A 7,938-nucleotide genomic window follows, 5' to 3' on the forward strand; every position below is an offset into this window, starting at 1 on the left:
CAGCCTCCCCGCGGACCCCCCGTTTCGGGGTCCCGCGCGCCCCGGTCGCCCCGTCCAGCTCCCGGGCCGCTCCGCCCGCCTTCTTCCTTTCCCCCAACCGGCCAGGCTCTGCGGCCTCTCGGCCTTTGCACGGGCACTTTCCTCCACCTAGAACGCGCCTCCGTGATTCTCAGGATGACCTCACTAGCACATCATCCTTCATTTTTCTGCTGGCGTGCTTGAAGATCTGAGTGTCTCTTGCACCTGCCCGTTTGTTCTGTCCCCCCTGCCCCCGCCCCGCGAGGCTGAACTGCAGGGAGGTAAGGACGTGTCCCCATTCCGCAGATGGGAAGACTGAGGTCCCGGCGCGAGGCTTGCCCCAGGTTTCAAGGGAGCCCGGGTGCTCGCCCCAAGCTGCAGTGCCCCTCCCGGACTAATGCGGCTGCAGAAGTCGCTCCTCCAGAGCGCCGCCCTCACCCCCCGACCCGGGCGGCGCGTATTTTTAGCCGGGACGCTGCGCCCTAGCCAGCCCTCGTGCCCGCACGCGCCGCGGGCGCCACGTGCGCGTCCCCAGTCCCGGGGTCCGCTCTCCAGCCGTGGCCGCAGCCGCGGCCGCAGCCGCAGCCGCAGCCAATCCCGGTGCCGGCGCGCCCTCTGCCTGCCGCTCCCGGAGGTGCCGGCGTCCTCGCGGCCCTGCCACCGGCTCCTCCGCCCGCCCACCCCTGCGGCCCTGCCCGGAGCGACCGTTCTCTCTGTCCCAGCGCCTCGGGCAACGCGGAAAGAAAAAGGGGGGAAAGGGAGAAAACAACTAAATCACCAGGCAAGGCCGTGAAGGATGCAGAAATGACCACCGTCCCTTGGACTGTTAAGGACCGAGGTTCCTGTGTCCAGCCCCTAGCTCGAGGAAGGCAGAAGCAGGAGGCAGGAGGGCAGGAATGGGGCAAGACAGGAGACCACACAGGGTGGCACGGCAGCAGAGGGAGTTCTGGTGTGGACTGGGTAACTGCACTGTGAGAAGGGTGAGCCCTGTCTGGGGTAAGGTTAAAAAGATGTCAGGAGACCCCCCGGGGTGAGGGCAACAGCTCCGATGCAGGAAACCATTCTTGCTCATACAACAGAGACATGGTCTTTATCTCCACCGACAGGAATGAGCAGATGCTACAGAGATAAGCAGTTAATTTCCCTGTTCAATGGAAGGGTTTGCCCGTGTGATTTTCCGGTGATTTAAATATATTTGTGGGCTAGAGCTAGCAAGGGCTCCAGGCATTCTAGCCAAAAGGCTTCTTCCTCTGCCACCCTCCATTCCCTTCTGTCCATCTCGAGTTCACTGTCTTGCCTTGTCTTGTTCACTGTTTTTAACAAAATAGAAGCGAAACCCCCGCCTCCTTAATTGTCGTTGCCCTTCGCAGCGCCATCAAAGACACCAGGCTTCCTGAAAGCAGTCTTGACGGTCTCTGCTTCCTCGTGTTTCACTCACACCCCACCAGCCCAAATCTGGTTTCTCCCCTGCCACTCCACCGAGATGTCTTCGGCAACTGTCCACCAGCCCTTCCTAATCGAGACAGTCACTGCCTGGTGTCGGGTTCTCTTCCCACTCCGTCCAGAGCCCCGAGGCGGCTTTGCCATGCCCTCCTGCCTCTCCTTCTGCGGCTTGTTCTCCTCCACCGGCCTCTGTCTTTTCTGGACTGCCTTCTCCTGCCTCCTGCCACCTGCCTTCTGCAGGTCATCCTACTCATTATTCACTCCCCCCAGTCTGGGCGGCCACCTGCCACGGATGGCTCCGGAGCCTGCATGTCCAGCCCTGAGCCCCTCCCACCTCCTAGCAGACTGAGCCGGTTCTCTCTAGCTAGTTGACCCCAGGCTTCTGAAACCTGACAAGCCTACATATAACCTCCTCCTTGCCCCCCTGCCCCCCCGCCGCTCCTCGCCTCGCACCCACAAGCAATCATTCTTTGGTGCCCATCACTCACTTGTGGAAGTTTCCCTCGGCTGCCCAGGCGTAGCACAGCAGAGGTGAAGATGCATGATATCAAACTGAGATACTGTCTGAACGATTTAAAAGCTGGTGCCGTCGGTGCCCCTCGTTCCAGGTACTCCCCGCGACTCCCCACCCCAACACACTCACCTTCTCGCTGCCCAGACCAGAGTTGACGCCTTGTCTCCTCTAACACCTGCTCTCTGTTTTCTCAGCCACTCCAGAGAGTGCAGACCTACAGCCTTCACCTCTGCTCCCTGTCCCCTCTTTCCAAGCTCGCCTAGCGCTGCCAGATCCTTGACCTTTCCTCCGCATCTGGTATTACTTACCACCTCCTTGTGGAAACCTCCCCCTTGTTTCTTTTTTTTAACCTGTTCGTAATAAGAGTTAATATTTATTTAGCACCTCACCATGTGCCACACACCATGCTAAGCATCTTAGGTGCCCTCAATCATTAATTCCTTAACAACAACCCTGGGAAATGGGTACTGTCATTATCCCCATTCTTCAGATAAGGAAACTGAGGTGTCGGGGGTTAAGCAACCAGCCCAAGACCACACAGCTGCAGAACAAGCCAAGTGGGGCTTCAAAAGCAGGGCGTATCTTCTGAATCACCAACCTCCTTCCACCGCGCTGGGACCACACTTTTCTATCCCTTCTAGTTCTTTCCATATGTCAGGCTTTTCCTTCCAAAGCAAATTTCTTGAAAACCTGTCTGCGTTACCTGGGCTCTGCTTCTTCCCTTGGCCTGGCCTCCGGGAAAGACATTGACACGTGCCGTCCCACCGAGTTCAGGGGACACCTTTTTGTCCTTGTTCCTCTTCCTCCACCTCGGTCTACGTAGCAGGTGCACCTGGAGACCATTTCGTTCTCAGAGTTCTTCATGGGCTCCTCAGCCTTCCTAAAGGTCAGAGCCCCTAGTTCTTCTCTTCTTCTGGCTCTATGACCTCTTCTTTGGAGAGCCCACCCAGTCCCACCGCTTCAGATAATGACCTGTTATGGGTCAGATTGTGTCCCCTTGGGAACCCACGTTGAAGTCCTAATCCGCACACCTGCGAATTATGACGATATTTGGACATAGGGTCTTGGCAAGTGTAATCAATTCAGGTGAGGCCCTTAGGGTGGCCCCTTCATCCGGTGTGACTGGAAACTGTCACATAAAGGCAGATGCGGAGGGAGAGCGCCCCATGATGACAGGCAGAGGTCCCAGCACCACAAGCTGTCACGAGGCCATCGGCAGCTGGAAGACGAACGCTCAAGACTTCAGAGAGAGGCCAGCCCTGCTGACATCTGGATTTCAGACTTCCCTCCTACAGAACCATAAGCGTAAATTCTGACTTTTAAGCACCAAGCTTGTGGCACTTCGTTATGGTGGCCCTTGGGAACCAAGAGCCAGCCCAAACCCAGATGACTCCCCAGTCCGTGCCTCCAGCCCGGGCCCCCTGAGCTCCACACCCGGGATGGCCAGCTGCCAGCCGTGAATCCCCGGAGTCCCCTGTCTTGGGAAGGGGCTCCACCATATCCGGACCCAGATGGATGAACCCCGCCGACCCCAGCCGGTTCACCCCATCCGCAGCTCTCACCTGCACCCCTCTCACGAGCCTCCCACCGGCTTGCCTTCCTCTTCCTCAGGACTGCCCCCTTCCAGCCCATTTTGCACAGAGTACTCCCCAGCAAAGTAGCCTTCCAGACATCCTGTCCTCCCATCCTGCTTGATCGCCATTACAGTAATTATTCATACCTGCTATTTCCTTGTCCGTATTTTCTTGTTTGTGATGTGTACGCTTGAGATCTTGTCTGTCTCGTTCGCTGCTCTATTCTCAGTGCCTGAAACTGTAACCAACCTCTAGCAGGTGACCAGTAAAGATGCATAGATGAAGTAACTTAATACTTAGGCACCTTCAAAGATTTCTGTATTTATTTGAGAGAGAGAGTGAACACGAGCAGGGAGAGACATATGCAGAGGGAGAGAGAATCTCAAGCGGACTCTGCACTTAGTGCAGAGCCCGACCTGGGGCTTGAACTCATGACACCGGGATCAGGACCTGAGCCGAACCAAGAGTCAGACACTCAACCTACTGCGCCCCCAGGCCCCACCCCCTTCAATATACCTATTCCCTACGGCCAGTAGTTCGTCCATGGGGCACATGGCCCAGAGAGATTCCCTTACAGGTCTGCAAGGAGCCGGGCATGGGAATGGGGAGGTGGGACATTACAGGCAACCTGGGCATCCAGCGCTGGGGGTGTGCGGGGAAAGTGTGGGCGGTGTCCACCTGGCCTGTTCTGCAGCGGTTAGGAGTGACAGTCCCGGGCACTGGCTGGCTCAGTCTGTGAAGCATCTGCCTTCGGCTCAGGTCATGATCCCGGGGTCCTGGGATCGAGTCCCACGTCAGGCTCCCTGCTCAGCAGGGACCCTGCTTCTCCCTCTCCTCCCTGCTCCTGCTCTCTCTTGCTATCTCTGTTGCTATCTCTGTCACTCTCAAATAAATAAATAAAATCTTAAAAAAAATAAGAATATTTCAGGTCAGGGCGCCTGGGTGGCTGAATCGGTTCAGCGTCCGACTCCTGATTTCAGCTCAGATCCTGATGTCAGGGTCGTGGGATCAAGCCCCACGTCAGGCTCTGCACTCAGCCTGAAGTCAACTTGGGATTCTCTCTCCCTCTGGCCCTTCCCACTCGTGCTCTTCCTCTCTCTAAAATAAATACTTAAGTTACTTAATTAATAAAAATTAAAATATTTCAGGTAGTTTGCAGTAAAATGTATATATTCATTTATTTCTTCAACAAACATTTATTGAGCACCTACTGTGTGCCAGATGCTATCAAAAGGTGTTGTGGACACAGTAGTGAATAAGACACACTAGTTTCCTGCACTCCTACAACTCACATTCTAGTGAAGGGCCCGTGACTAAATGAGTAAGCAGGTGCACGTGATAATTACAGAGAGAATAGAAAGCCATAAAGGAAATGTCCAGACTGACGGGATAGAGAATAAGAGGATGGAGGGGGTGAATCACGCCATCAGGAAGACAGTGCCAGGAGGGATGTCACAGTTTATGCTCTGACCTGAAGGAGGAGACGAGGCACTTGAAGCAGCTGGTGCAAAGGCCCTGAGGCAGAAAAGCCTTGAGCCTACCAGAGAAAAAAGTTTAGTGAAGAAGGAGGAACAGTGGGGAAGGCAAAGCCTGGGCAACCAAAGCCTTGGAATCTGGATTTTATTCCAAGAGCGATTGGAATGCTTTGAGGGTTTTAAAAGGGGGAGTGAGTCATATGGCCTGATCTATTTCTTTTTTCTTTTTTTTAAAGATTTTATCCATTTATTTGACAGAAAGAGAGACAGCCAGCAAGAGAGGGAACACAAGCAGGGGGAGTGGGAGAGGAAGAAGCAGGCTCCCAGTGGAGCAGGGAGTCCAATGCGGGGCTCGATCCCAGGACCCTGGGATCACGCCCTGAGCCGAAGGCAGACGCTTAACAACCGAGCCACCCAGGCGCCCTTATTTTTTCTAAATAAACTTTATTTTTTAAGGATTAGATTTTTAGGTAATCTCTACACCCAACGTGGGGCTCGAACTCACAGCCCCGAGATCAAGCATCGCTTGCTGCACTGACAGACCCAGCCGGGCGGCCCGTAAAATAAGCTTTACTTATCAAAGCAGTTTTGGGTTCACAGCAAAATTGAGTGGAAAATACAGAGCTTTCTCCTACACCCCTCCCCCGACACACGCACAACTTCCCCAACTCTATCTGCTTGGAACACACCCTCGGGTGGCTCTGTGGGAAATAAACCGGAGACAGGGGCGTGGGTGAGTGTGCGGGCAGCGGGGGATGGAGAACAGTGCGCCTCTTTGGAGAATGTTTTGGAAATCATGTCTGCAGGACGTGGTGGTGGGCTGGGTGGGGGGCGAGGAGAAGGGGATCAAGGAATCCAGGGTTTGAGCTCGAGCGAACCTGGGTGGATGGCAATGCTACTCGTTTCTCTGACAAACCCTAGAGCAGGGACCTCGTCGGGCGCTCGGCTCAAGGCTTGTGTGCAACATGGGCGAGGAGATGGGTCTGCAGCCCGGGAGAAAGGCGGGGCTGTGCGCAGAAGGGATTCTCAGCCCTGGGGTGGGGGGTGAGCTCTCTAGGAAGTAGAGAGTGGCTCTCTCTATTCTCATAGTCGAGGAAGCAGAACCAGAGAGGCTACGTGACCAGGCCGAGGTTAGACAGTGCGTGACCCAGGCGTGGGAAAGGCGGGGCGGGGCTGGCAAGTGCAGGAGTCCCTCAGATGCACTGGAGAGCAACAGTGGGGTGGGTAGGCCCCGAATCCAGGTGGAAACTTGCCTTGAACCGAGTTGGCCCCTGAGAGATTGTCCAAAGCCCTTTCCAGGGTCCTCTCGCTGGAATCGAACCATCCCAGGGCACTGACGCCTTGGGTGGCCATGAGGCTTCCCGGGCAGGCTCCAGGAGGCAGTGAGGCCCGGGGGATGTTTTTCTCAGCAAGCTGGTCTTTGGGGCCTTTCAGATCAAACTCTGACATCACAGCTCAGTCCGGGAAGCCGAGGAAGCCCTTAAAACTGACTGCTCAGATGCACGGAAGGGCTGACCTGGAGGACTGCCTCTTCCTCCCGGGCTGGAAGGAGGAGAGATGGCCTCCTCTCCAAACAGGCAGGAGACTTGGGCCCCAAGGAGGGGCAAGCCTCTTTCTCGTCTGAGTCCCACCTTTGAGGCCGCTTTCCCCTTTGGAGGGATTCGGATTTGGGGAGTCCCACTCATCTCTGAGCTGTGCAGCCTCCTTTCCCTTCCAAGAATCGGGTCTCGCGTAAGCACGGCGCTCTAGGCGTGCTAACCGATGCTGCCACTTGAGCTCCCTACAGGGAGAGGAGGCCGCTGGGGGGGGAGGAGGGCACGTGGATCTCAGGCCTCGTTCCTGGGCAGTCAGGACAAGGAGGCGCTGAGGCGTGTCCACACTGCGCTCTTTAACCACTGGCTTCAAACTCCCATCTCCCTGTTTCTCCCTCCTCTCTCTTCTGGATGTTTCTCCTGCTTGGTTGCCCTCCCCCCACCGCCCCATCCATTCCGTGTATAAGCATTCGGAGCTAGCCGCATGCCAGGCTCTGTCGTGGATGCTGGGGAGGCATAGACACACACACACACACACACACACACACACACACACCCGCCCCCGGCAGCCTGGGTGCGTAGACAGCCACGTGGTCTGTGGGACAACTGCTAGGGAGGCTGATCCCAGAACTGGGGAAGCAGAGAAGATGCCCTCTAAGGCAGCCGGGCTGGCCAGGCGGCAAGGAGGTCCACAGGAACGGGATTAGGATTGGGATCGAGCGCCGGTGAACAGGACTCGGACCGGAGATGTGGCCAGTGTCCCTGTCGGAGCCGAGGCCCCCCGTCTGCCCTTCGGAGCTTTCTCCTCCGATCCTTACCTCTGCCCTTCCACCTTGAGATAATTCTCTTCATGGGTCTGGACCAGCCCTGAAGGGTCGACACCCAGCTAACGTTTCTTTATCTCCTGTATACAGAACTCCCTCACCCTGTTGCTGGCCGGTCCTTCTCCAGGGCCCTCAGCTCTGATGTCTCCCTTGCCCGAGGACCTGCCAGGCTGCCCGGCTGGGTTGGGCCCCGTCGTGGCGCTCACTCAGCAGCCGCTGTCCTTGCAGTGGGGCCTCGCCTGGTTAGCTCTGAAGTCCCCGGCCTGGCCACGCTGAGCAAGGCCTCTGCTACCCCCTGGAGAGGGAGTGAATGGCCACCGGGAACACTCTGGGGTCATTTGCCACTGGCTCCTTGAGCTTCCTTTCTCAGTGAGCTGGGTCTATGTTCTGTCCCCAGCCCTGGTCCCCACGCACTGGTCCAGTTCCGACGCAACTTGCTGACTCCTCGCTCTAGCACCAGGCTCAGCAAGGCCTCTGGGAATGAGGGATGAGCGGGGCTTTGGGGTAGGGCTTTTCCTCCAGGCCCAGAACCAAACTTACCTCATTCTTCCGCCCCCT

Source organism: Ursus maritimus, unplaced genomic scaffold (genome assembly GCF_017311325.1).
Source record: "Ursus maritimus isolate PB19 unplaced genomic scaffold, ASM1731132v1 scaffold_14, whole genome shotgun sequence".
Taxonomy (NCBI): domain Eukaryota; kingdom Metazoa; phylum Chordata; class Mammalia; order Carnivora; family Ursidae; genus Ursus; species Ursus maritimus.